The following is a 25,968-nucleotide window of genomic DNA, read 5'->3' as shown; positions in this document are numbered from 1 at the left end:
TTTTAAAATTTAAATCTCCAGGAATCCACAGCCTTGTAAGCATCAAATCCTTCTTCTGCAAGCAAGTGGAGTAAGATCAAGCACAAGCAAGATCAAGATCTGTTGAATCCAGACCTCCATTGAAGGTATTTTCCAGAAATTTTGATCTCTTCGATTCTCTCAAATTCTTGCTCAATTGCATTGATTCTTTGGTTGTCTGAAGTCCTACTAGTGTAGGCAAGAAGATTGAGTTGCTTTGAGGCCAAATCAAAAGAACTCAGTTCATGTACCTCAAATTTCAACTCCATGTATCTCTCAATATACTTGGAGTTATAGTGAATTGAGGCCAAATTCGAGCTCAGTGCCAATTTTACTTTGAAATCATGTCCTTGTTTTTAATTTTGGTGATGGTTGATGGTGGACCAGTCCGGTGAGGTCCACCGGAGAAGAAGACCGGAGCTACAGCTCCGGCCATGCACTGACATGTCTCACAGCCACAGGATCCTCTTGTTTTGTTTTAATCACGGTCGTCCCTTTTAAATACCAATGTTGTGGCGCGCTGAATCATGTCCATCTTGGATAGCGCGTTTCTGGCTACTTGATTTGCCACCTCAATTAATGAGGGAGATCAAGTGGTCCACGTTTTTTTTGATATTTTAATTGCATTATTTTCAATAATTCATATTAAATTCAATATTGATCCAAAAAATATGGGACTTTCACCAAAAAAATTCAAATATTTTTCTCTTTTATTTTCTGAATTAAAATTATTTTTTGGATCATTATTAATATTTTTCATGAATTAATTGATTTTGCATTTGTTTTTAATTGTTTAAAAATATTTTTAAACATCCAAAAATTATGAAATTTTTTCTCCAAGGTCCTTTGACCTTGTCTGGCCTATGATAAATCTCATGGCTATTTCTTTGGTGTTTTGATGAGATTTTAGGAATTGGACAAACCATATTTAATTTAAATGCACTACTTTAATATTTTTAATTTGAATAAATGCCAAATAAATTTGTTGACCAATTGTGATGACTTTGTTTATGTTTGACTTTTGTTGTTGGGCCTTGGTCAAGGTTGATTTGACTTTGTCAAATTAATATCATTGGATTTAGGGGATTGATAGAATGTACATTCCATCTCCCAAAATGAATGAATGATATTAATTTGGTAAAAGTCCTCCTTTGACCAATTTGTGATTTCATTCATCCCCCTCCCACTTCATCTTATTCCTCTTCTTCATTCATTCATTCCATTTGGCCTATGACATCTCAAAGTCCTAATGCTAGTTGATTGAAAAATTGACATGAGTATGGATGAGATTAGGCCACACCTTTTGCATATTCTTTTTGTGTGTGGTATGTTTCATGAGCATAGTCCATTATACTATGTCTCTAACATGCATTAACACTAAAATTCTATTGCCTGACCTCAAATAGTTGTGACTTCTACATAAGTCCAATTACGATTGCTTAACATAGCGCTAAATTTGTGACATAAAAGGCATAAGCATTCTAGTTAATGAGATTGTAAGTCTCCCCTCTTTCATGGTATTGTGTGGAAACTTGGCCTTCTTTCCTTCCTTTGGAAGATGTTTTGGCTCAAGGATTCATGCTTGTGATAAGTGGGTTGAGTGTTCTCCAAAGAATATCTTAACATGAAAAGCAAAAGCAAAACAATACTAACTTCTAACCTATTAACTACTAACTTTTAATTTCAAGCCTTTACTTTAATGCAATTTACTTTTATCACTCTATTTCATTTGCCATTGTTCATATCATTCTAATTGTTTATGTTAATGCAATTTTCACTTTGTCCATTTGGACTATATTGTGTGATATATTTTGTTTGTGTATACTTTGCTTGTTTGTGTGGTCTTTGACCATTAATGTACATAATAACAAAAAAAAACTAAAAGACTTTTGAGTGGACTGTTGGCTTGATCTTGGACAAATGGACTTAGAATCTAGGCAACCTTCCTATGCTAAAGGACTTGGCCAATGCCAACTTGCTGAAAGACCAAGTGCTTGCAATTTTGAACTTCATATGATGCATCTTTGAAGATATCTCTAAGATTCATCTGCAACATGATCATTGTGAAGCTGTTATTTTGAACCTGTGACCTGTGGAATTCATCTGTTACATGGGCTATTTTGAAGAAGATCATGGAATAGATAAGCTTGGATGTGACCATATTTATTTGATGCCTTGCTCTTCAAGATAATATAATTGTGCATTTATGTGTTGCTTGATTCTAAAAGTCCAAGGGAATTCTGGGTTTCTATTGACATTCTTGTCTATTGGATTGCTACCCACTTGGTTAAATCTTTTCAACTCTAAACTTTTAATTTTGTACATAGGATAGTCTCTTCATCTTCTCCCCGTTTCTTTAATTTCAAAATCTCTTCCTCTATTTTTCAAAATTTTCTTTGTGTGAACTACTTTTGTTCTAAACTTTGACCATATTTGCAAAAAGATAGAAACTTTGGCCTTATGCCATTGCATTTTCAAACTTCTTTTCTTAAATCAAACTTGTAAATAGACTTAATTATACTTGACTTAAACTTTCAAAAAGCCAAAAAGAACTAACTCATTCTAACCATTTTTAGGCCTTTGTGCCTTTCAAACTTAAATTTTGTTAAAAGCAATGCATCCATTTTGAAATTTGTATTACGAACTACGAGGTTTTGATCCCTCATTTTTATGTTGGTACGTAGGCACAAGATTGAAGGTCTTGTCAAACACAAAAATATAATTAATAAATTATTTTCTCATCCCCCCATTCTATTTGTTTGTAAACATCACTTTGTACAAAATACATTTGCACACAAAAAGGGCTCCCTAGGAGTACCTAGGACACTTTGGGTGCTAACACCTTCCCTCTGTGTAACCAACCCCCTTACCTGTAATCTCTGACATTTTATTAGTTTTGATTTGAAAACTTCTTACTTTTGGGTTTTGTTCGTACTTTTTCCCTTTTCCTTTGGAAACAATAAAAGCGCGGTGGCGACTCTTGTTATTTGATCTCTAGCTTATCAATAGCTTGATGATCATGAATTCCCCGCTACATCCTCGTACCTTTCCATCAAGACAACTACGTCTGACAAGTCAATATGAAGCTCCCAAATTATCTTAGGTGTACTCTCCAAGCCTGTGTATTGGGCTTATCACTCAAGCAACAGAAACCAGCCCTCAAGAGCACAACACATATATAAAGTATATATAACAAAAATAGATAGATACAAGTAATATAAAGAAAAACATCCAAGGCAAAAAGGATATAGGCAAAATTGGGCTTGACTTGCTAACATATTCCCTAGTATAGTCGGCAGCTATCACGTCGGGAAAAATACAGTCGCCATCGGATATTATTTATTCCAAAGGAAAGGGAAAATATTGATAAAACACCAAAAGAATGGTCTTTGCAACCAAGATCAGATTCAGGAGTCAGTTATGTAAGGGGCAGGTATTAGCACCCCTCACATTCGTTGTACTCAACAGGAACCACTTTGCTTGTTCTTCGTGCGTATGAATGTTGTTATCTGAAGGTTACTTGCTATTGGTTAATGGAGAAGGAAAAAAATAAGTTTTAAATTAGTGTGAAAAAATAAAATAATAATTAATGTGCTCGCCAAGTATTCAATCCCTTGTGCCTATGTATCCTCATTCGTTCAATAAGGAAGTCAGAGCTCCGTAGTTTCGAGTAAAAAAAATGTGTGTTGTTTTATTTTAGTGGACAATGTTACTGTTCGTGTCCTGGCAGTTAACTTTTCTTGTATGCTCACCTCATGGGAGGCTTAAGTGTTTGTTTGTTTGCGGTAGAATGGATGTACTTGGATAGCATTCTAGCAGTTAAACATTACTTGTGTGCTTGCACATGAGAGGCTTAAGCGTTGTTCTTACCATGGTAGAACAGAAGTAACATGTCCTTTATGAAAAGGTTTACGGATGCCCTATGGCAGAAAATTGGATTTGTTGAGTTGTGGTTGATTTTAGACTTGGAGACAAGTATCAGACAACAAGCTAAGTATGACCGACAATCTGAGTACTTGGGAGTTGAGAGGACAGTTGCATCTTAACCCCTTTTTTCATCCAATGAGTTTTTAATTATGAAATATGGTTATCGAGTTTTATCATTGGTACTTAGAGGGAGACAAGTATCTAACCCTTGGCTAAGTACGACCAATAATCAGAATACTCAGGAGTTGAGAGGATAGTGGCATCCTAACCACTCTTTTTCTCTCTCAGAGCAACAAATTGAACTCGTTTTATTATTAAGTGTTTTGAGAAAGAAGTCAAGCATCGGGCCACAAGCTAGGTACGTCCGACAACCCAAGTACTAGAGTGTTCTGCACAAGTACGTACACTCCACTTTTATCTTCCCGTTTATTGAGAAATTGTTTTGAAAAGGCATTTGACGTTGGATCAAGCGTTTGGAATTTATTATGAAAAAGTGTGTGAAGAAAGAGATAGAGATATGGATAGGTATAGAAGTGGAATGGAATGGATGATAAGATACTTGACGTTGGGTCAATCACTCACATTACTTTGAAGTGAGCTTGATTTGGAAAAGCACTTGACGTTGGATCAAGTGTGTTTTATTCTTTTGAAAAAGATCTTTTTATCGTTTGATTGTATCTTGTTAGTTAGATTGCAATGGAAAGCATTAAAGGAAAGGGAAATAAAAAGATATTACATGTTCCTGGTAATTGGGGTCATATTACCCACAATGGGGGGATGATACCAATCAATACCTGGAATGGGAAATGGAATTATACAAGTTTATAAACCAATACCATGCCTAAAACAATCAAGTGGTCATGGTATAGCTTAAGCATAAACACACAATACAATGGGAATGAGAGATGTAAACAATGATACACATGATAATGAATACAAATTATGAATTATGTTTGAAGTCAAATGATCAAAATAAACACACAAGGAAAATGCTAAATGGAATTATATGGATCATTCATCAAATGATAACATACACCAAAGCAATAATGAAATTCTAAATGGCCAAGTAATGGGAAGTTAATCACATTAATCAAAATGAGAAATGACATCTAATCATGGAATGCATCATGGTGAATTGAAATGAAATTTTCAATTAAAAAGAATTATAATCTAATGGTTAATTATATGAAAGTTAACCAAATGATCAAAATGAAAGTTTATCATACACATGGAATACAAAGCTATCTAAGTGAATTCATACATGGATCATCCAGAACTATTGCATTTCTTCCCTAAACATGACCTAGGCAAAACACACTTATCACGGTAACTAAAATGATAATTAGAAATGGCAATTAAAATCAACATGTGAAAGTGATTAAAATCAACAATTAAAACCTAATGAATTAATACTATTTATGATCAATTCTAACAAATTTTTTATCATAAAAAAATATAACAAAATGTATCAAGAAAAATAAAATGGAGAAATGTTAAAGAGAAATATAAAAAATAGGGGGAAATAAACAAGAAAATAGGGGGGCTCAAGTTGGGAAGATGGTGCAATCAGCAATCTTGCGCATGCCCATATAATGGAGGCCGAATGCAATTTGGATGTTGGGATTAGGGGGTACCAAAGCAAATGAGGTTGCAATCAACAATAATACCAGGCCCATGGCAGAATTGGCCCAATGCGCATAATGAAGGCAATGCGATGTTCATCAACATGGAAAATTCAAAAGGAAATTTAAAAGGGAAAACATGCACACAACATATCAAAGCAATTCAAATATCTCGTGCCAAATCTCCATCATCATCCACCGTGGCGGTGGAACACCAAAACGTCAACCAAGACCATCAAAATGCTCATGATAACCTGCTTAGCTCATATATGGTGTCAATTTCAACAGGAACTTACTCTAAAGCACAAATCGTGGAGAATCTTACAAGAACCCTAATCATTCTAAGATAAATTAAATGGCCAATACCGGGAACCAAAGCCTAAGAGGTTGAGGCTTTGATTCCCCACCTCTCCACTCACATCCTGGTATCAAGAATGCGATGAAATATGAAAGTTTTGAAGAATCACCTTGCCAGAGAAGATGAATTGAAACCGGAGCCAGGTACGTTTTTAATTTTTTTTTCTCTTTCTGCTTGTTGCCTTCTTCTCCTCTTCTTTTTTTCTGCTTGTTGATGAGTTTTTATGAATGAATGGTTTCAAGAGCTGGATTGAATCAGATAAAGAGGTTTAATTGAGGGTGAAAGATGATATGGGTTGAAGATGATAAGGCTATGAAGGATGATGTAGGTTGAAGATAATGAGGCTATGATGTTGAAGAGGATTGAATGTGAGTTTTTGAGAGAGACGATGGAGATTCAAATATTTGAGAGAGTGAAAAGTGAGTGTGTTGAAGGTTCAGAAATGATGAGTGATGGTATATGATTTTTTTCATGATGAAATGATGATTTGTTGTTTACATAGGTAGTTAGGATTGAATGGGGATTAGTGAATTCTGCTGGAATTCAATTGGAGTGTGTAACTGAATTTGTATGAAATTGAGGGAGTTAGTTAGTGATTTTTGTAACTAATTTGAAATTTGATTTTTGTCATAGAATGAAACTCGAGGTAGTTAGGGTAGTTAGGTTAGGTGATTTCTTATTGTAGGTTAGTTTTGGATGGTTGGGATGTCAGTTGATATGCTTTGTAGGATTGTTAGTTGGAATCATGTTCTTTTTTGAATTATGCAACTGACTTAGAATGTTGTTTGCCCTGCTAATGTTGATGTTGCCCTGATGTTTGGATGTGTTGCAGGTGCATATTAGTATTACAGAATGAATGATTTGTTCTACAATGTTCTACAGTTCTGCTTGTAGTGAATTACATTGTGTTATGTGTTGCAAGCCTGGTTGTCATGATGCTTATGGATTGTGTATGAGTTGATGCAGATGTATTGTTGCTGACTGTATTATTTGATGCTTGCTTCTGATCTAATGTGCTTGTGAATGGCGCAGTTGCATTGTGAGTTTTGTGTTGCATTGTTGTTGTTTGTATGTGTTTTCATTGCAATGTTAGGCTTGTTAGGTCTGGGATATTTGGAATGATATGAATGCATTAGCTTGTAACTAATGTGCCATGATATGCTTAGCCATGACCATGTTTAGATAATGGTAAGCCATTATTTTTGGTGTCTTGGTTTTATGTTATGGTCATGTTTGTATACATGGTTTGACATGGTATGCTAGGGCTACAATGGAAATGTTTGGACATGCTTGGTATGTTGCTAATCAATGCTTGGTTATGGCCTTTTGTAGGATGGCAAACATAGCATGATGGACATGTCTTGCACTTGAAGAAAGCTAGAAGTCCATAACATGGAATCATGGTGGATCATGGAAGAATGAACCAAGAATTTAGGGTTTGGGGTGTAAAATGGGGCGATTGACTTTGGTCAATTGGTTAACCAAAAAGTTAACAGTTGACCAAAAGTCAATTTAGGTCAAAAATGACAAATTTTGAAATTTTTTCTATGTATGGACATTTTGATGTGATTGTATAAATGAAGTGATATTTGGTTTATGAAATGAATGGAATTGAATATTGAAATGAATGGAATGAGAATCCAATGAATGGTATTGAAAATTCAACGATTGGTATTGAAAGTGGACTTGAATGACCACAAGACTTAGATGAATCAAAGACCTTAACATGGACCAATGGACAATGAGATTGCATGAACCAATGGTCACATGAACAACTATGGCCTAGAAATAACCAACTAATGAAATGATCATGAATGAAACAAATGGATCTTGAAATGGATGTGAATGCTACAAGACTTAGATGAATCAAATACCTTAGCATGAACTTATACAATGAAAATGCATATATGGACCAAAGGATATAACCATGGATGAGACATGAATGAACCATGAGCAAACTATGACCTAGAAATAACCAAATAATGAAATGATCATGAATGTAACAAATGGATCTTGTAGAACTTGTAATGCCATGGAGGTGGGCTTAGACTAATGAACATCATCAAGAAAAAGTTAAGTGTGTGAGACTTTGCAATGAGCCTTGATCAAAATAATGAAACCTCCATAATGGACCATGAACAAGTGGCCTTGAATGGATCTTGATCAAGCAAATGAAACATACACAATGGATGATAGTGAATCAATTGAAATTAGGGTTAGATGCACACACAATGAATGATATTGCCATAATTAGGGTTTAGCTTGGCCATGGAGATATAAGTGAATCTTCAAAGCAAGATGCACGCACAAAGATCAAAGGTGTAAACACACTAGGATTTAGTTTGGTTGAGAAACCTCAAGATGCTTGGAAACCCTAGCTTTCACTAGGTAGACACAATTATACCTTGAATCCAAGTTGCTTATCCTTTTGTCATGTATAATGCCAATGCAAGTGAAATGATTGTGTATGAGTGTATGCATATAAATTAGGGTTATTGACTAGATGAACATTGTGAGATGTAGGGTAAATTTTGGGATATGATAGAGTGAGAAATGATTTTTGATGATCAGTGAGAAAGAGTGATGATTCTAAGATGATGAATGATTTATATAGGTGGTTTGTTAACTGAATTGGGCATAATTTGGTCAGGAGTTAGGTTAGCTTTGGGTTGAGGAAACTCGGTTAGAAGTTAGTTAATGATGCAGTTCTGTTAGGTTTTATGTTATGGTTTTTAGCTTGAATTGAAAAATGTTGTTAGAACTGTGTGAGTCGTTGATGTCAGTTATGTTAGGTATTTGTTGATATTAGTTTACCTTGATTGTTTGACAGTTGGATGAATGGATTGATTATCTGAATGTTTGATGTGAAGTGCATTAACTGCTACTGAATGATAATTAGTGAATGAATAGTGAGCAGTTAGACAGTTGTTAAGTGAATGGTTAGGTTTGTGTACATTGTTAGAAGTTAATGCATACATGCAGTTAGTATGTGGTGTTTCAATTTTTTGTTAGGGTTAAGTAAATGAATGCTTAGGTCTGCTACTGGCATCAATTTTCTTTGCAATGTTAAGTCTGCTATTATAGTGAATGTTTGGTTGTTAGATGATGGATCGTTATGCTTGTTATGATGCTATGTGATGTGAATGATAATGATCTTGTTAAAATGGCAGGGTTGCGGTTAGTGATGCTTGCAATTTGGATACATGAATTTCTGATAGTGAATTGGTTGTTTTGCATTGTTATGTTGATTATGACATCATGGCATTGATGCTTGAATGAATATTGTATGGATTGATTATGATGAATAATGTATATGGTCTTGAATGTGTGCTAGTTTGTAATGCCTTAGACTGTTTGCAATTGCCATGTCTACTATGTTGTGTTGTTATGAAAGTGAGTTGCTAGTTTGCTTTGGCTTTGTTTGGTGTATGTTTGAAATGTTTGGTATATGATATGAATGATATGAATTGGTTATGATTTACTTGCAATATAATGATAATTATGTGAATTGACTTGTTGTATTCATGTGTGAAATGATGCATTGAATGAAAAGTTGGCTTAGGCTTGGGATATGGCTCATGTTCTTGGAGTTTTGCCATGAGCTTAAGACATTTGGTACAAAACCACCATGAATGACTTGAAGAAAATGGTTACTTACTAGTGAAAAAATTTGGCCATAAAGTTAAAAGTGAAGATGGAGAACATGAAGAAACAAAGTGCGTATTGGAAATAGCTTTAGGGATTTAGATGAGTTGACTTTGGTCAACTGGTTGACCAAAAAGTCAATAGTTGACCAAAGTCAACTATAGGTCAAAAGTAATTTTTGTAATTTCTTTGTATGGACATTTGTAATGTGATACTGTATGAAATGAGAGTTTTTTGGATGAGATCCATGATGCTTGTCCTCTTGTTTTGAACAATGCCAATGCAAGTGAAATGATTAAGTATGAATGTATGCACATGAATTAGGGCTATGGACAAGATGAAAATTGTGAGGGGTAGGGTAAATTTTGGGGTATGACAATTATGAAATATGTTGAGAAGAAATTCTTATTGGTTAGGGATGCAAAATGGCATGTAAATTAGGGCAGTAACCTCTTTCTCTTGCTTTTGTAGAGTTTTGTCTTATATAAGATATGTCATAGTACATCGATCTTTCTCCAGTTTTTGGGTATTATGGTGTTTTTCCAAGAATATTCCATGTCATTTATTATTATAGTTTAAGGAACCCTTTTATCCGTAGAATTGTACTATAATGCTGAAATGTCATCTAAAATTTAGAAGACTTATTTTCTCAGTTGGGCTCGCATCTTTTGTGAAGTTCCATTATACTTTGATCTTTAAGGTGTTGCAACATCCTAAAACATTATGGAAAGGCTTTCACCATAGTTATTACTTTCATCTCAAATAAGCATAGCCCAACACAAATCTATCATAAACTACTAAAATTGTTAAAATGAAATAAAACATCTAAGTAACTAATTCCTCTTATAAATGTAGGATAAGACTTGCATGTACACAAATATCACATGTAACTTTATTATAAGTAATAACTAAAAAAAAGTACGTTATCATACTCCCAAACTTGAATAAGTATTTTTTTATGAATTTGTCACATTTGGAACTTTGTGGAATAATCTTATTTAGGAAGAATCGACAACATCATCTCTTTTTCTTTTTATATTTCTAAGTAAATGGGGACCAACCAACTTTTGGAATAAGTGACCATGAGGACGACTAAAATCATCCTTCTTACTCAGATTAATTTCCTTTTACTACTTTTCATTTTATTTTTTAAGTTGACCTGTCATTTTAAATGTATTTTCCTCATATTTTACTTTTGTTCCCCCATTATATTATGCTAATATTGGAAGCATCTAAAAATTGTGTTTAAATTCATAAATTATTGTTTTTTCCTAAAGAAACTATTCACATTTTTCTAACAAACATAACCTAATGTGTTAAAACTAATGGGATTTTTCTAAGTTGTAAATAAAGGGTGCAAATAGGGACCATTAGTCTACCAAGGGTTTCTTCACAAGGTTCCTACTCAAATTAAAACAAAACTATTTAATTAAGCATGCAAATGTGAAATTTTCTTCAGGGACATATTTCAGACCAAATTTTTGAACATCGCTTACAAAAAAAACAGTTTGCATTATAGATAGAAAATAACAATTAAAGCAATAAATAACACAGGAATTGTTAACCTAGTTCAGTGCAACCTCACCTACGTTTGGGGGGCTTCCTGCCCAAGAAAGGAAATCCATTATTTTGAATTAGTATAATTAGTCTTGTATGAACAAAAAACCCATGTTATTCAATGCCTCTTCCTAATCCTAGTGACTTTCTATTTAGAACCTCCCTTAAATATGAGACCTCCTCTCACTTTCTCTCAATCACTAATCCCAAATGATCAACTCAATAAACATAATATTGAATGTTGAATTACAACTCAACTAAAAAACCAAACTTTATGCTTTAAGGTATTAATGAAAGCGCTAGAGTGGTGCACAAAAACAAATAAAGACTCAATATATAAACGCTAACACAAGGAATCTTCAATACTTTCACACCTCAAATGTTATGTTTGAGTCTCCTTAAATAGAAAAGTAACTTTTTTCAATGGTAATTAGATCACGTCCAAAATTGTAGGATATTCTGTTAAGATTTGTTTTTCAAATATCCTCCAAAAATATTTAATTTGATTCAAATTTAAATATCCATTTAAATTGATTTTATCACGTCCAACTTAATCAAACAAATCTACATAAATTATTGTTAAACGATAGCAACAAATCCGCAAAAAATGTGATTGAGATCCAATAAAAAAATCACGCTCCAAACAACTACAACATTGGCCTGCTGACAAGGTTTAGATGTCGCACACATGCTGGAACGTATATTCCCACATGTGTCATTTCTTTACAAAAACAGCTTGAACGTACCATTTTGTTTTGCATAATATAGTCAATCTAAAAAAGAATAACTATCTCCCCTTTTGGAAAATTTTAGCAAAACAACACTTTAAAAACATATAAGATGTGCAATATAAGTTGAGCATTAAGCACACCACACACAAGCACACAAATCAAACATCAACAATAGCATAATCGAAAGACATGAAATATGGTTACTATAACATAATTCATCAAACATAATGCTCCATTATAGTCAGACACACAATTAATCAGCATGCACACAAATCAATAGTTAGTAGTCAGTCAAGTCAGTAATCAACACACACCACAACTAGTACATATCAGAACATCAAACTTCATACACAATCAGATTAACTCACACATGGTCAAAGGTTAGATGTCAAACCATATGCTCCAGCATGTGAGCATACATCAATATTGCAGCATATACACCTTGCAATACATAAGTTAAACAATGCTCCACATATAATATATTAGCTCCATAAGCACAATCACAATTAGTAGTTAGGCTACTCATCATGCAATCAAGTTATACTACCACTACTCACCCTTTTGCCACAATTTAGAAAAGGCATTGGAAGTCATGAACAAAATCAGAGGGTATCAAACATTTCAGAACCAAATCCATAGAAATACTACCAAACATCTTAGACTAAGAACCAAATCTTGAGAATATCATAACATATTTATTTAAAAAAAGCATAAATAGCTCCAACATGGTGACTGTAGCCTTCAAAGCTTGACTCTTCTTCTTCACTTGAGGATTCTACATCTTACTTAATGAGTAGATATTTACTCTTGAGGTATGAGTCTTCATAAAGCAAATGAACTCCTTATATACCCACAAAAATCCAGCTCCAAAAGCCCATAAGAATTTAGGTCATGAATTTAGTTGGACTTCTAAAAAGCACATGAGATCAACCTTCAACAATGATGATTTCTAATCTTGATCCATCTCCTTGAATAAATCAGAATCTCTTGATTATACTTGCTATATTTGATTCATATTACATAATCCAAAAACACACATGATCAATCAAATCTTTATTACAAAGATTGGCACAATATGTATGACAATGTACTTATTTAGAAGCAACAACAAGTTGAGGTAAAAAAGCTCCAATATTTCTCCATCAAAAACTAGATCAGATTCATCAATAAGTGCATATATGTTGGACATAATGGCTGCCACATTTTTCCTAACCTTCATTATGTAACTCAAAGTCAAAACACTTGGGGAAACACCAATATCATCACAAAAATTAATAATGTATTTCTTTTGAACACTCAAAATATCACAGATTAGAGAGGGAACACCAATAAGTGGTTGGACTCCATGAAACTCAACATGTTTATCCAATCGACAAAGACAATATTCTCCATATTCCAAGGTAGCATGAGTTCATACATGGTACAAAAAATTATTGATCCAATAATGGATTATTTCTGATTGCAGACTTAACATATTACCAAAACTAGATTTATCAATAACAAGAACATTGGGAGAACTATGCCTATGACATTTTTCCCCATAAACAACTTACAATTTAAATTCAACAACCCTTGAGGAATACCATCATTCTTAACCATAAATTCCTTCATCAACTTATGATAACCATATCCATCATTCAACATTGTCTTCAATAATTGAGCATCACTAAGAAGCTCCATAATTCATTATTCTTCAGTACTTCAACATAATGTACTTCTTCATTCTCACTTGCAGTTTCCTTTTCTTCCTCATTGCCAACTTGTTCTTCTTCCTCAGCTTCCTTTTCCTTGGTCATAATATTGTCAATAAAGGGAAGCTTATCAGGCCCTGCATACTTGCTTCTGCCCAAATAGTCATCAAAGATTGAAGGGGAACACTTCTCACACTTTCCTTTATTATACACCTTTCTATACTCCTTGATGTATGCAAGATTACACTCAACATAAATGACCATAATGAATTCCTTGACTAGCTTTTTATAGCAAGGACCGCCATCAACTACAATTCTCATTAACCCAGTTGTTTTCAACAACTACATAATATCTCTACACTCAAAGTCTTTTTTAACTAGCTATGTTTCATAAATAATCCTTCTTTGGAAAGCATACTTCCACTTCTGAACACTTGTTTCAAAATGAAATGAAACGGTATCCATGGTAGTAGGGGGAATATATATATATATATATATATATATATATATATATATATATATATATATATATATATATATATATATATATAGAGAGAGAGAGAGAGAGAGAGAGAGAGAAACATACAGACTTCTCTGCAACAAACTTCCTTTTACTCATAAGCCTTATGTGCCATAACTTAGTTTCAGTATCTAAAAAGTCATCCATGATGTCTAAAACACGATCTTCAACATTCTGCTCTACAATGGCAGCAACAATCTTCATCTTTAAAATTTTATTTCTCTTATTGCTACAAAATGTAATATAGTTTCTTTCTCATATCAAGTGTCTATTGCATCTAGTGTCAAAATAAAAACATTCAATATGAACAAGAATATTAGCCTTGCCATGTCAAACTTATTGGTGATTCCTTTCATACTTCTCATTCCATTGTGAATACATATATTAATGATGTGGTTGAATACCATACAATTTAAAATAGTACAATGGAGTATAGTAGAAAAAATTAATGCATTGGTAATGATGTTTGACACGATGTTGAGACATGTTATTTGACATTTTGCATTCTATTTTCTGGTAAACATGTTTGACAGAATGTTGAGACTTGTTACCTATCATTCTATATATTGTTTTCTGGTAAACATGTTTGTCAATATGATGAGACTTGTTGTCTGACATTCTATAGTCTATTTTCTGAATAGAAGTAATACACATTTTCTTTGCATTTGATGACTCACCAATATTTATAACCTCTTTCATGTCTTTGAAAGTCATAACATTGTGTGCTTGATTAGATTCACCCTCCCCATCATTAATGACATTGTAGATTCTTATTTGTTTCCTTGAAAATTTTGATCATTCAAATTGAATATGTCCAAAATATTTACATTTAAGACATTGGATCCGGTTGAGATTGTCACCACCTATTCCTTTATGCTGAAAGTTACATCTCTTGAAATTGTGTTACTTATTGTCTTGAACATTTGAAAAGAATTATTCCTAGATCTCATATATAGTTTATTTACGAATTTACTAAAGACCTTATAAAGCCTGAGATTTTATTCGGTATCATAATCTACTTGGTATTCACAATCTTCATAATCATCTTTGGTTACAATATTTGGAGGATTCTTAATACCATAAAGAATCTTTGGATGATGAACTTCTCCTCCGTTTTTAAAATTGTCCATCTTGAACAAAATAAGAATCCTAGCACACACCCAAACATAATAAGGTGCTTGCTCTTATACCAATTGAAATTTTGTTCAGGCAAGGACATATGTCAGGCCAAATATAATGGGACATCGCATACAAAAAAAAACTAGTTTGCAAAATAGATATCAAATAACAATTAAAGCATTAAATAACATAGTAAGTATTAACCCAGTTCAGCGTAACCTCATTGATCCACTATCGCACACGGGTGAAAAATGAGTTATTAAAAATGTAGTATAAGGAAGTGACACTTGAGTCGTATCGCAAGGACTCTAAGTTAAATTAACCAAAACAAAGAACAAAATTGGGGGTTTAGGTTTTCAAACAAATGAAATAAAAATAAAGTAAAAGATTACAATTACAATTAACAAATTAATCTACGGGTTCGATAATTTCAGACTTATCATTGGTTATTATATCACCAATTCCCTAAGTGGATTCAATTCCTATTTGATTAAATATCGATTAACATGCATGATCAACACTATGTGAGTTATATACGTATTTGCCGCGTTAAGCATGACAACTTAAGATCGGGCAAAGTTAACGAATAAGCTAAGTTAACACGCAAAAATTTAAGAGACATGCATCGGTCAAATTTAATCAATCCTATTCTATGCAACTTGAAATAAGAAAACAAGAATACACAAAACATGATTGAAAGGAATTGAATAAAAACTGGTAACATAATAAACTCAAAGTCTTGATGAAATTCTGAAATAGTAGATTAACCTTGGAGTTTAGTCAACCATGTAATCTTAATGCTCTCTCTAATTCCTAAAAACTATCTAAATTTCCCTAATGCTGAGTTTATCTTAAATAATAAAGAAATCGGGCTTTAAGAGCACCGACCCGAAAAACATAAGCTGACACAAGACTAAGTATTTTCTTAAGTCTAGAACTAAAACAAATTATTTGACCATTCTGCACTCCGAATCAAATTTTGACTTCAACACAAAACTTGTAGCTTATCTTTATAAATTTCCAACGTATATTAAAACGCGTCAGTCCGATTCTCGTAGCTCAAGTTATGACTTGCACAACCAGAAGGTGTAAATAATTGTTTATTCAGAAAATAAGTAGAACTCAACTTAAATTTCAAAAACCTATTAAAATAAATTAAAATAATGAGAGAAGTCATGTAAAAGTCTTAACACAAAGTAAGAGATATTATATTAAAATACACTGATCAAATTTCTCCATACTTAAACTTTTACACTCCAATCAAAATTCTAAAGTTAAAATTCAAAGCAGAAAAATAAGAACAAAACAGAGCATGCAATTTCAAAGGTCTTCAAAATCAAAGGGTGTAAGTAAAATCCACATTTCAAGAAATATGGTGTTAGTGAAGAACTTTTTGTGAAAATTACAACAGATAAGAGGACAATTTACCAAAAAGCACATTATAAACAACAAGATCCTCACATAATAAAATTCACTCAACTCTCAAATGTTTAGATTGATTATTTACACTCAAAGCACATCATGAAAATTAGTACTATCATGAGCTTGAAAAGACTCTAACATCCAGAATTGAAATATATGCACACAAAGATCAAAAGAACTTTTATTCGGGTTGTAACTTGGCCAAGGTAAGGGTGAGATAGATCTTAAAGGGTAATAGGATAAAATTCAAAGGGTCAAAAGAAAATTGAAATAAATTGCGGGAGTTGAACTAGATAAAACTTCATTCAATTTCAAACAACAACCTTGTAACGATTTCTCTACTCTTTTCTCTTTTTATTCTTCTTTTTTTCAGAAGGAATATGTATTAGCATCTTTCTTTTCTGTTTCCATTTTTTCTTATTTTTATATTTCTTTATTTCTTTATTTTTTATTTTCTGTCAACCTTTGAATGAAATATCACATTATAATTATTCAACCTCATACAACTTCAAACAAGAGTCTTTCAACTCTTTGAATAGGGTGATAACATTGTTTTTCACTTTTAGGCTTGTAATGAGTTATAAATAAAAAATGTGATAATTAGGCTCAAAGGGACTTTCAAACAAGGGATGATATTTTTCAGGGTTGGTTTTTTGACTAACTCGCTAAAAAAATAAAACACAAACAACTTGCCTTTATCATATCAGTGTGTGCAAGTAATTAACAGTTTAAAAAAGAGTCAAATCAAGTTTTAGAGACTAACAAACATAAGTGAAATCATACAAGAAAGAAATAGATGGATTTTTTAATGTTATTCATTAAAAGGCTCAAAATCTCACAAAGGTTAATGATCTACCACAAATGGTGCCCAATTTAGCATTTAGTCATACCTATAATACTAAGAATGCATAATAAATTGATCACATCACACTACAAGTTTTTAATCAATAGAAGAAAGGAATTACTCACACAACATTTGCAACCCAAAGACCAATGAAAATGCATGCAATTTTTTTAATTTAAGAAAACAAACAAAAATAATGAAAATTGAATGAAAAAAAACAAAGTAAATGGTTCCCTCCCCCATACCTAAGACACACATTATCCTAAATAAAAGAAGCAAGCATAAAATAAGAGAGATGAGAGATAGGAGAGAACACACATGAAGAGTCAAGGCGTATAGATGACTGCATGAATAACCTTTCCCAATGAGAGTTCTTCTACAATTTCCTCTTCTAATATGGAGCTCTCATAGAATAACTTAAGGCGGTGTCCATTGACTTTGAAATTTTTATCAGTGCGTTCATTTTTTATTCCTGGGTCAAAAAACATTCTTCTATAGGTGAAAGTGTCGAATGGAAAAATGAAAATGATCTTCTTTTTGTTCTCTGGTACAATATAGATCTTATTTTTCACAACATCTAAGATCAAGGGGTTAAACCGCCTTTGGGGTTGGCTCAGTACTTTTGCTCCATCTTCAAGTAAGATCTGATTCATACATATTGATGAGCTAATATCAGGAATGTCAGCCAGGGCCTATCTACTTGCCTTCTTATGTTCCATCAATACTTGTAACAACTTTTGTTCATGTTCAGATTCAACTTTAAATAAAATTATTACAGGATTTTTTTTATTAAATTCTAAAAATGCAGGGAGTGGCGTTAGCTCTAAAGTAGATAGTTGCTCAATGAATGATAAACTTTTGGGAGCAGGAATTACATTTACATCTGCAACATCAACTTTGTCAGTAGAAATATCAAAAGAAATATCAACCTGTAAAGCAGCTTCAATTTCAGCACAAATTGAACATAAGTGTGTATCAGGATAAACATCACAAGTATAAGTGTCATCAAAATTAGACAAAGAAGGGAAATCATCAAAAAAAAATGAATCAATTGTAACAAGTTCCCTTAAGATTCTATTTTGATCAGTCATGATATGATTATTAAATTCAAAATCCAAATCAAATCAATATAGAATCAAATAAGACATATAAAATCAAAATCAAAGTCAAATCAACACATAATCAAATCACTATCAATTATGACTAATAAAATCTAATGCAAAACGATTAAAATAAAATCTAAAAATTATGAAAATATGACTAAAAATAAAATAAAATAAAATAACAAAATACAAATTATTTTGGATTTTTTTAAGAATATGAAATCAGAAAATAAAATATATAAAATATAAAAATGAGAAATTTCAATTTTGAGGGTCAAAATCCATTAGAAGTCTCTTCAAAGGGAGTGATGTTTTTTTTTTCTTCTGATTTTCTATAAAAAAATTTAGTAATTCAAAACAATAGCTTACAGAGTCACCTCATAGCCTGAGATATTTACCACTACTACAACCCTAAAAATCAACAAACAACAGCAAAAAAAAAATCTAACAAAACTCTAAACTAGGATTCGAGAATTGGTTTAAATCAACCGAGAGTCCCCAACAACGACTCTAATTTGATTCGTTGTCACACACGGGTCAAAAACGAGTTATTAAAAATGTAGTATATGGAAGTGACACTCGAGTCGTATCAAATAGTTTGAGGTTTAGGTTTTCAAACGATTGAAACTAAAATAAAGTAAATGATTACAATTACGATTAACAAATTAATCAATTGGTTCGGTAATTTCAGATTTATCATCGGTTATTATATCACAAATTCCCTAAGCGAGTTCCATTCCTATTTGATTAAAGTATCGATTAACAAATGTGACTGGCATTATGTGAATTATATTCCTATTTGTCGCATTAAGCATTGCGGCTTAAGATCGGGAGAAGTTAACGAATAAGCTAAGTTAACACGTGCAATTAAGGAACATGCATCGATCAAATTTAATCAATCATATTTTATGCAACTCGAGTGAAACAAACAAGAATACAAAAAACATGATTGAAAGGAATTGCATAAAAACTGATAACATAATAACCTCAAAGTCTTGATGAAATTCCGAAATAGTATACTAACCTTGGAGTTTAGTCGACCATGTAATCCTAATGTTCTTTTTAATTCCTAAAAACTGTCTAAATTACTCTAATGTTGAGTTTATCTTAAATAATAAAGAAAATTGGGCTTTAAGAGCACCGTTCCGAAAAACATAAGCTGACCCAAAACTAAGTATTTTCTTAAGTCTGGAACTAAAATGAATTATTCGACCCCTTTGTATTTTGAATCAGATTTTGACTTCAACATAAAACTTGTATCTTGTAATCTTAGCTTTCCAACACAAATTAGAACACGTCAATTCAATTCTTGTAGATCAAGTTATGACTTGCATAATAAGAAGGTGTAAATACCTGTTTATTCAGAAAATAAGCAGAACTCAACTTAACTTTCAAAAACCTATTGAAAACAATTAAAATAATGTGAAAAGTCATATAAAAGTCTTAACATAAAGTAAGATATAGTGTATTAAAATACATTGATCGCTTACTTTTGTCTCGGGGGCTTCCAACCCAAGAAAGGAAATCCACTATTTTGAATTAATACAATTAGTCTTATAAGAACAACAAACATATGTTAAATGCCTCTTCCTAATCCTAGTGACTTTATATTTAAGACTCCCCCTAAATATGAGAATCCCTCTCACTTTCTCTCAATCAATAATCCCAAGTGATCAACTCGATAAACAAAATATTGAATGTTGAATTACAACTCAACTAAACAAACCAAACTCTATGATTTAAGATATGAATGAAGGCGCTGGAGTGGTGCACAAGCACAAACAAACACTCAAAAATATAAACCCTAACACAAGGAATCTTCAATACTTGCATACATCAAACATTAGATTTGAGTTTCTTTAAATAGAAAATCAAATGTTGGGCTTTTTCCAATGGGCATTAAACCACGTCTAGAATTGTAGGATATTATGTTAAGATTTGTTTTTCAAATATCCTCCAAAAAGATTTAATTTGATTCAAATTTAAATCTCCATTTAAATTAATTTGATCACGTCCAATTTAATCAACAAATCTAGATAAATGTATTGCTAAAAGATAACAAAAAATTTGCAACAAATCTAATTGAGATCCAATCAGAAAATCACATTCTAAATAGCTACAACATTGGCCTACTAACAAGGGCCAGATGTTGCACATATGCTAGAACATCTATTTTCACATGTGTCCCTTCTTCATAAAAAACAGTTTGAACATACCATATTGTTTTGCATAATGCAGTCAATCCAAAAAGGAACAACAAGATGCATATTGAAAATTTAAAAGCCTACAAATATACTCCCTTCCAGATACTTCAAATTGAATTGTGTAAACATATTCTAATTTAGAGTTTGAACCCAGAAGTTGTGGCTACAAAATTAAAACATGTAAATAAAAACTAATAACTTAAACATCATTTTTAATATATAGAAAAATTAATGATAAGAGCGTAAATTAGACGAACATGTCAATGTTGTAGCATTCATAACTTTAAGGGTTGAATATTCAAATCTTATTTTTACGGGATAGGGGGTTAGGAGTTTCTTCATATTTTTTTAATCATTTATGTCCATATTTTTTGGTTCACATTTTTGTTCTGTTTCTTTTTGGTATTGTCATATTCCTTCCTTTCTTTCTTCCTTAGTAGGTATATTCAGATCCAAATGGTTCCTCTTTTCTTTATTTTCACAAACCAGTTTAGGTTGGTCTTTGTCACAACAACTTTAAGTGATTGTGGAGGTAAAAATGGCTTCTAATTATATCTTACTTGGATTTCCTCTTGTGAGTTAGTGCCACCTAATGCATCAGGTGGTGACACTGGTTGCTCATCCTATTACTCATGTTCTAATATGGCCTTATTTTCTAGTTATTCTTGTTCGTGTTTACCTCCTATTATTCTTATGACTTCTATTCTTCTACTTAAATATATTTTATTTTAGCTTTGGTGCTTGATGTTATGCGTGTTGTTATGCATTGGTTCAACTTCAGTTTCAAGTATCTCCTATAGTTATTATTTCCCAGGTTCTTTCTTCTATTACTCCTCTTTTTGTTCATTTTATTTTTCTAGCTCTTTTTCATTCTCTAACTTTTTGGCTGAATTTTTAATATGTTTCTTTTTCCATAGTAATACTCTTCCTTTTTTTCTTTTGATGGCCATTCTGATTAAGGTATAAGTTTGGGAAAAGTTGAGGTTATAAAAGGTCTCATTGTCAGGTAGCTCAAGAGAAAGCCTTGTGTGTGCATAGTGTCATAAACTAGAAAGCGAGTAAAAGATTACAAGTGTTCTTGAGTCTTGAATGTTCCTTCCAAATTCGGGTCAAAAGTTTGTCCAAAGTCTTTTGTAAGGTTCCTAATGAGAAGTCCCTAAGTCCATTCCAATGTCCATTCCATGCTTGGGAGTTATTGTATTTTTGAATTTTTTTAAGTCTTTACCATTTTTAAGTTCGTTTTAAGATGAAGTGAATGATGATATGATATACAAAAAAATAAGAGCAAAGGAAGTAAATGACAAAAATTAAATATTAGAAATTAGGTGCGGAAATTAAAAGTTAGGAATTAGAATGCAAAAATTAAAAGTTAGAAGTTAATTGTTAGATGTTAAGACAAAGTAAAAGAATATTCAATATCAATATCAAAATCTAAATTAAATTCACAAATCACACAATTATCATAAACTCAAAATCAAGTGAAATTCTAAAATTCAAAACAATCACAAAAAATTAAAATCAAATAAAATTCAAAGATTAAAAACAATTATCAAATGAAATTCTAAACGATTAGCAAATTATAAATTCTAAACTAATTAACACATATTATACTCCAAACTAAATCTAAAATCAATATCCAAACTAACATCATAATCATAATACACATAACATGGGCCTGAAATCACTCCCTAAGCCCAAACAGGGGGGTGCAAAGCAGTAGAGGGAGTACAATCCAAAACTGAAGGATTGGGCCTATGGCCCAATCGATCCAGCAATGCAGCAACGGGAATTTACATTCCCTGGGTTCGTCTTCCTACGAACATCATTCTCCCATTAGAAAGAAAACATGGCCGACGCACATCAAACGACTCTGTCATGCAAGAGCTCATCATCGGCGGCGACGAAGCTTCCACTCGCCTCGCGCTCACCTCGCTATCACCAACTCAAACTCTCGACTCCCGAATCCTCAGGAAATCTCTCCTAATTCCTCCCTAAACACACGAACCGAATCAAAATCTCTCACGAGTCTTAAACAAAAATTAACAATCTGATCCTCATATGAAGGTAATGGAGTCTACAAGCTTGGTATCATCACTCATCTAATCAAGTCTTATATAACAGTAACAAACGTGAGTCAAAAATAGGAGAGTTTCTATGCACCTTCGACGTTGATGATGAAGCACACGACGAACGACATTTGGATATTATTCTGGTACGGAATACTCGCTGCTATTCTCTCCTATTCTTCTTCCGCTTCAATCTTCTTCCTTCTTCATTGCTTTTTTGCACTTAGGATTTTGATGCTCACGTGTTCTAAATCATGATTACGAAAGGTACCGTGTGATTGGTGAAATCACGAAGCTTACTGATGTAACGTACGCCTCAGAATGAACCTTGAATTCTGGTGTGGATAAAAGTAGCTAACGTATTCGTCGAAGAAGACAATCGACGTGACGACGACGTTATCGGACGTGACTCTCAGGTATGCTCTCGAACATTCTCATCCTGTTCTCCGTTCTTCTTATTTCTTTCTGTGATGCTTCGATCTTCTCTTCTTCTTGTGATTCTGTTTTTTTTTTGTGAATTTTGTAAAATTGGTGATTGAGCGATTCAAACTGGTTCACAACTCCGCAGTTGCTTTCCCATTCTGTTATGTCTTGAAGGCCAACTTTTTTGGTTCTGTTATTATGTGAACACAATGTTGTTGAGAGAGGATGGAGAAGAAGGTTGAGAAAAATGGTTATGGAAGTTTGTTGCAGGGATTGCAGAAGAAGCTTGGTTGAAGGCTTTGCAGAACGAAGGGGATAGAAGGTGATTAAAAAAATGGAATGAGAGAGCCTTCTGAAATGTGAAGGTTTTTATTTATAGCCTTTTCCAAAATCCTCTTCTCTCCTTCTTCTATTATGAATTCAGTTAGAAGTTGTTATTTGGGATGAGAATTGGTTAGAGTTTTGTTAGGCTTGTATTAGATTTTTGTTAGAGCTTTTTGGATAAGTTTTCTGTTAGTGATGTATTGTGTCGTTAACTGAGTTTTTTCACCTTTTTGGCTTATGGTTTTACAAGTTTTGGCGTTGCCGTTTACCGGTTTTGCAGTGTATTTCATGTTGCAGCGACTTGCGTTTTGATTCTATCTGCAACGCCTTTTGAATTTGTTGCGTGTTGTAGCTTTTGCTATGTGTTGGTTGTTCTAGTTGTTGGCAGCTTATGTTGGTTCAATGATGTAGCTTTAGAATATGGAGTTTTATATTGTTGCTTCTGCGTTTGGCTTTCCTGCTATGCTACATTCTGTTCATTTCCAATTGCCTCTTTTTTCTTTGTTTTTGTCTGGTTTGGATATGGACTTAGTTGGGCTTAGGGAATTTGGTTTAGTATTATGGATTTTGAAATTTGAAAATGGATTATAGTCTTTTAATGGTTAATTGGTAAAAATGAATTATTGTAAAAATGGATTAATTGGTTTTGGTTTTTGATGGATTTAGTGGATAATGAAATGGATAGTGTAATTGGATGTATCATGGACATGGACATGGACTAAAAATTGGAATGGGCTTAAACCAAAACAAGAGAAATGGGCCTTTAAGAAGAGGAAATGAATGCCTAAAAAATTGCCCATATAAGAAAAGAAGATCTTAAGAAAATCGATTTAAACTCTAAAATTAACTCGACTTACCACAAGTCAACTCACAAATAAACTTCTAAAAATCAATGGCAAAAGATGGTGAAATAATTTCCAAAGCTAATTCGAATTTCAAAAAGTCAAATCGAACTTCCAAACATCAATTTGAACCAAGATTAATTCGAACAAAAATCCATTCGAACTTCTTGAATTAATTCGAAAAAAAATGAAATGATTACGGATCACATGATTAAAGGGTTTAAAGGTAAATGGTTGACTATGGTCAACTAGTTGACCAAAAAGTCAACATTTGACCAAAAGTCAACATGGGTAAAAATGCGTGTTCTCTCATGGACAAACGAATATGGACCATAATATCTTGAACCAAACAACTTATGTCAATGTTATGAATCAAACTAGGTGAGTGTCAACCAAATCAAAGGTCATGCACAAGATCCTTGACTAGCAAAGCCATGAATCGGGGTTTCAATCCATATGATGTGCAACACCATAAACTTCAATCCAACCCCGATTTTATCAACCACGAACACTGAATCTATGATACCTGTTAGCAGATGCTAATCATTAATGAATGAATGAATGTGAATGAGTATGAATGAGCTTAGATGGATATCAAGTTATAGGTTAGACGAAAAATTAAAAAAGGAGGGCAAATTTTGGGGTATGACACCTTTAATCCTTAAAGTTTTTTTAACCCATACTTCAACATTTGATTTTTGAATTGAAATGCTTAATGTTTAACACTTAAGCACATCATTCTCACATCATCTTTTTAGCATTTGAATGAAGATTGCAACATTTTTTTCTCTAACTAAAAACAATAAAACACGAAGAAAAAAAACATACATTAATTATTAAGGTTTGTCTTCCATTAAGCGTTTGTTTTTTAGTCTGTAGCCTGTTTTAAATAAAAATCATTGATCATTAAAATGAATGGTGAGAGTCGTATCAAAAGATTGAGTCCCCTCCCCCCTTTCCACGCACACTTACACACACAAATAATGTTTAATTCTTTGGGAATTGACCTTAAATTCATGCCCTATTTTCCGAACAAATCAATCTGTGGACAACATTTTGATCTCATAAAGATACAAGACCATCTATATTTAAGCCTTCTTGGGAAAAGGATCAACCTAGAGTCAATGAGTAAAAATGTATCCCCACGTGAAACTCTTCAAGCCACCAGTTTACCTTTGACTTATAGATCTTAGCAGTTTCATATGATATGAGTGAAAGTGAGGAAAATACAATAAATGAGAGTTTAAATCTTTTTTATGTTTAAAACCTTTTCTAATTGTTTAACTAAAACTCAATTCAAACGTAAATATTGAATATAAAGAGATAATGGTAAGAGACATTAATACGAGGAATGTATCATGATTCTCCTCATTGAAGGTGAGAAAAACAAGAAAGGGGGGTTTGAATTGTTTTGGAAAATAAGCATTTTTTTTAAAATAAAAACCACACAAGGAATTTATACTGGTTCGCTTATAACACAAAGCTACTCCAGTCCACCCGGCCAAGGTGATTTCGCCTTCAACAAGGACTTAATCCACTAATCTTGAAAGAT

The 25,968-nt window shown here is 32.7% G+C and overlaps 1 long non-coding RNA gene across 1 annotated transcript; it reads left to right on the top strand.

Moving 5' to 3' along the window:
* Nucleotides 1-22,525: 22,525 nt before the first annotated feature.
* On the top strand, nt 22,526-24,019 carry LOC127083884 (uncharacterized). The gene is made up of 2 exons (XR_007788570.1): nt 22,526-22,973; nt 23,095-24,019. It is a non-coding gene; the product is annotated as an uncharacterized LOC127083884 (long non-coding RNA).
* Nucleotides 24,020-25,968: the final 1,949 nt, after the last annotated feature.

This window comes from Lathyrus oleraceus, chromosome 5, assembly GCF_024323335.1.
Source record: "Lathyrus oleraceus cultivar Zhongwan6 chromosome 5, CAAS_Psat_ZW6_1.0, whole genome shotgun sequence".
Classification (NCBI taxonomy): domain Eukaryota; kingdom Viridiplantae; phylum Streptophyta; class Magnoliopsida; order Fabales; family Fabaceae; genus Lathyrus; species Lathyrus oleraceus.
Note: the sequence above shows the minus strand (reverse complement) of the source record. Positions and strands in the feature narration are given on the sequence as shown.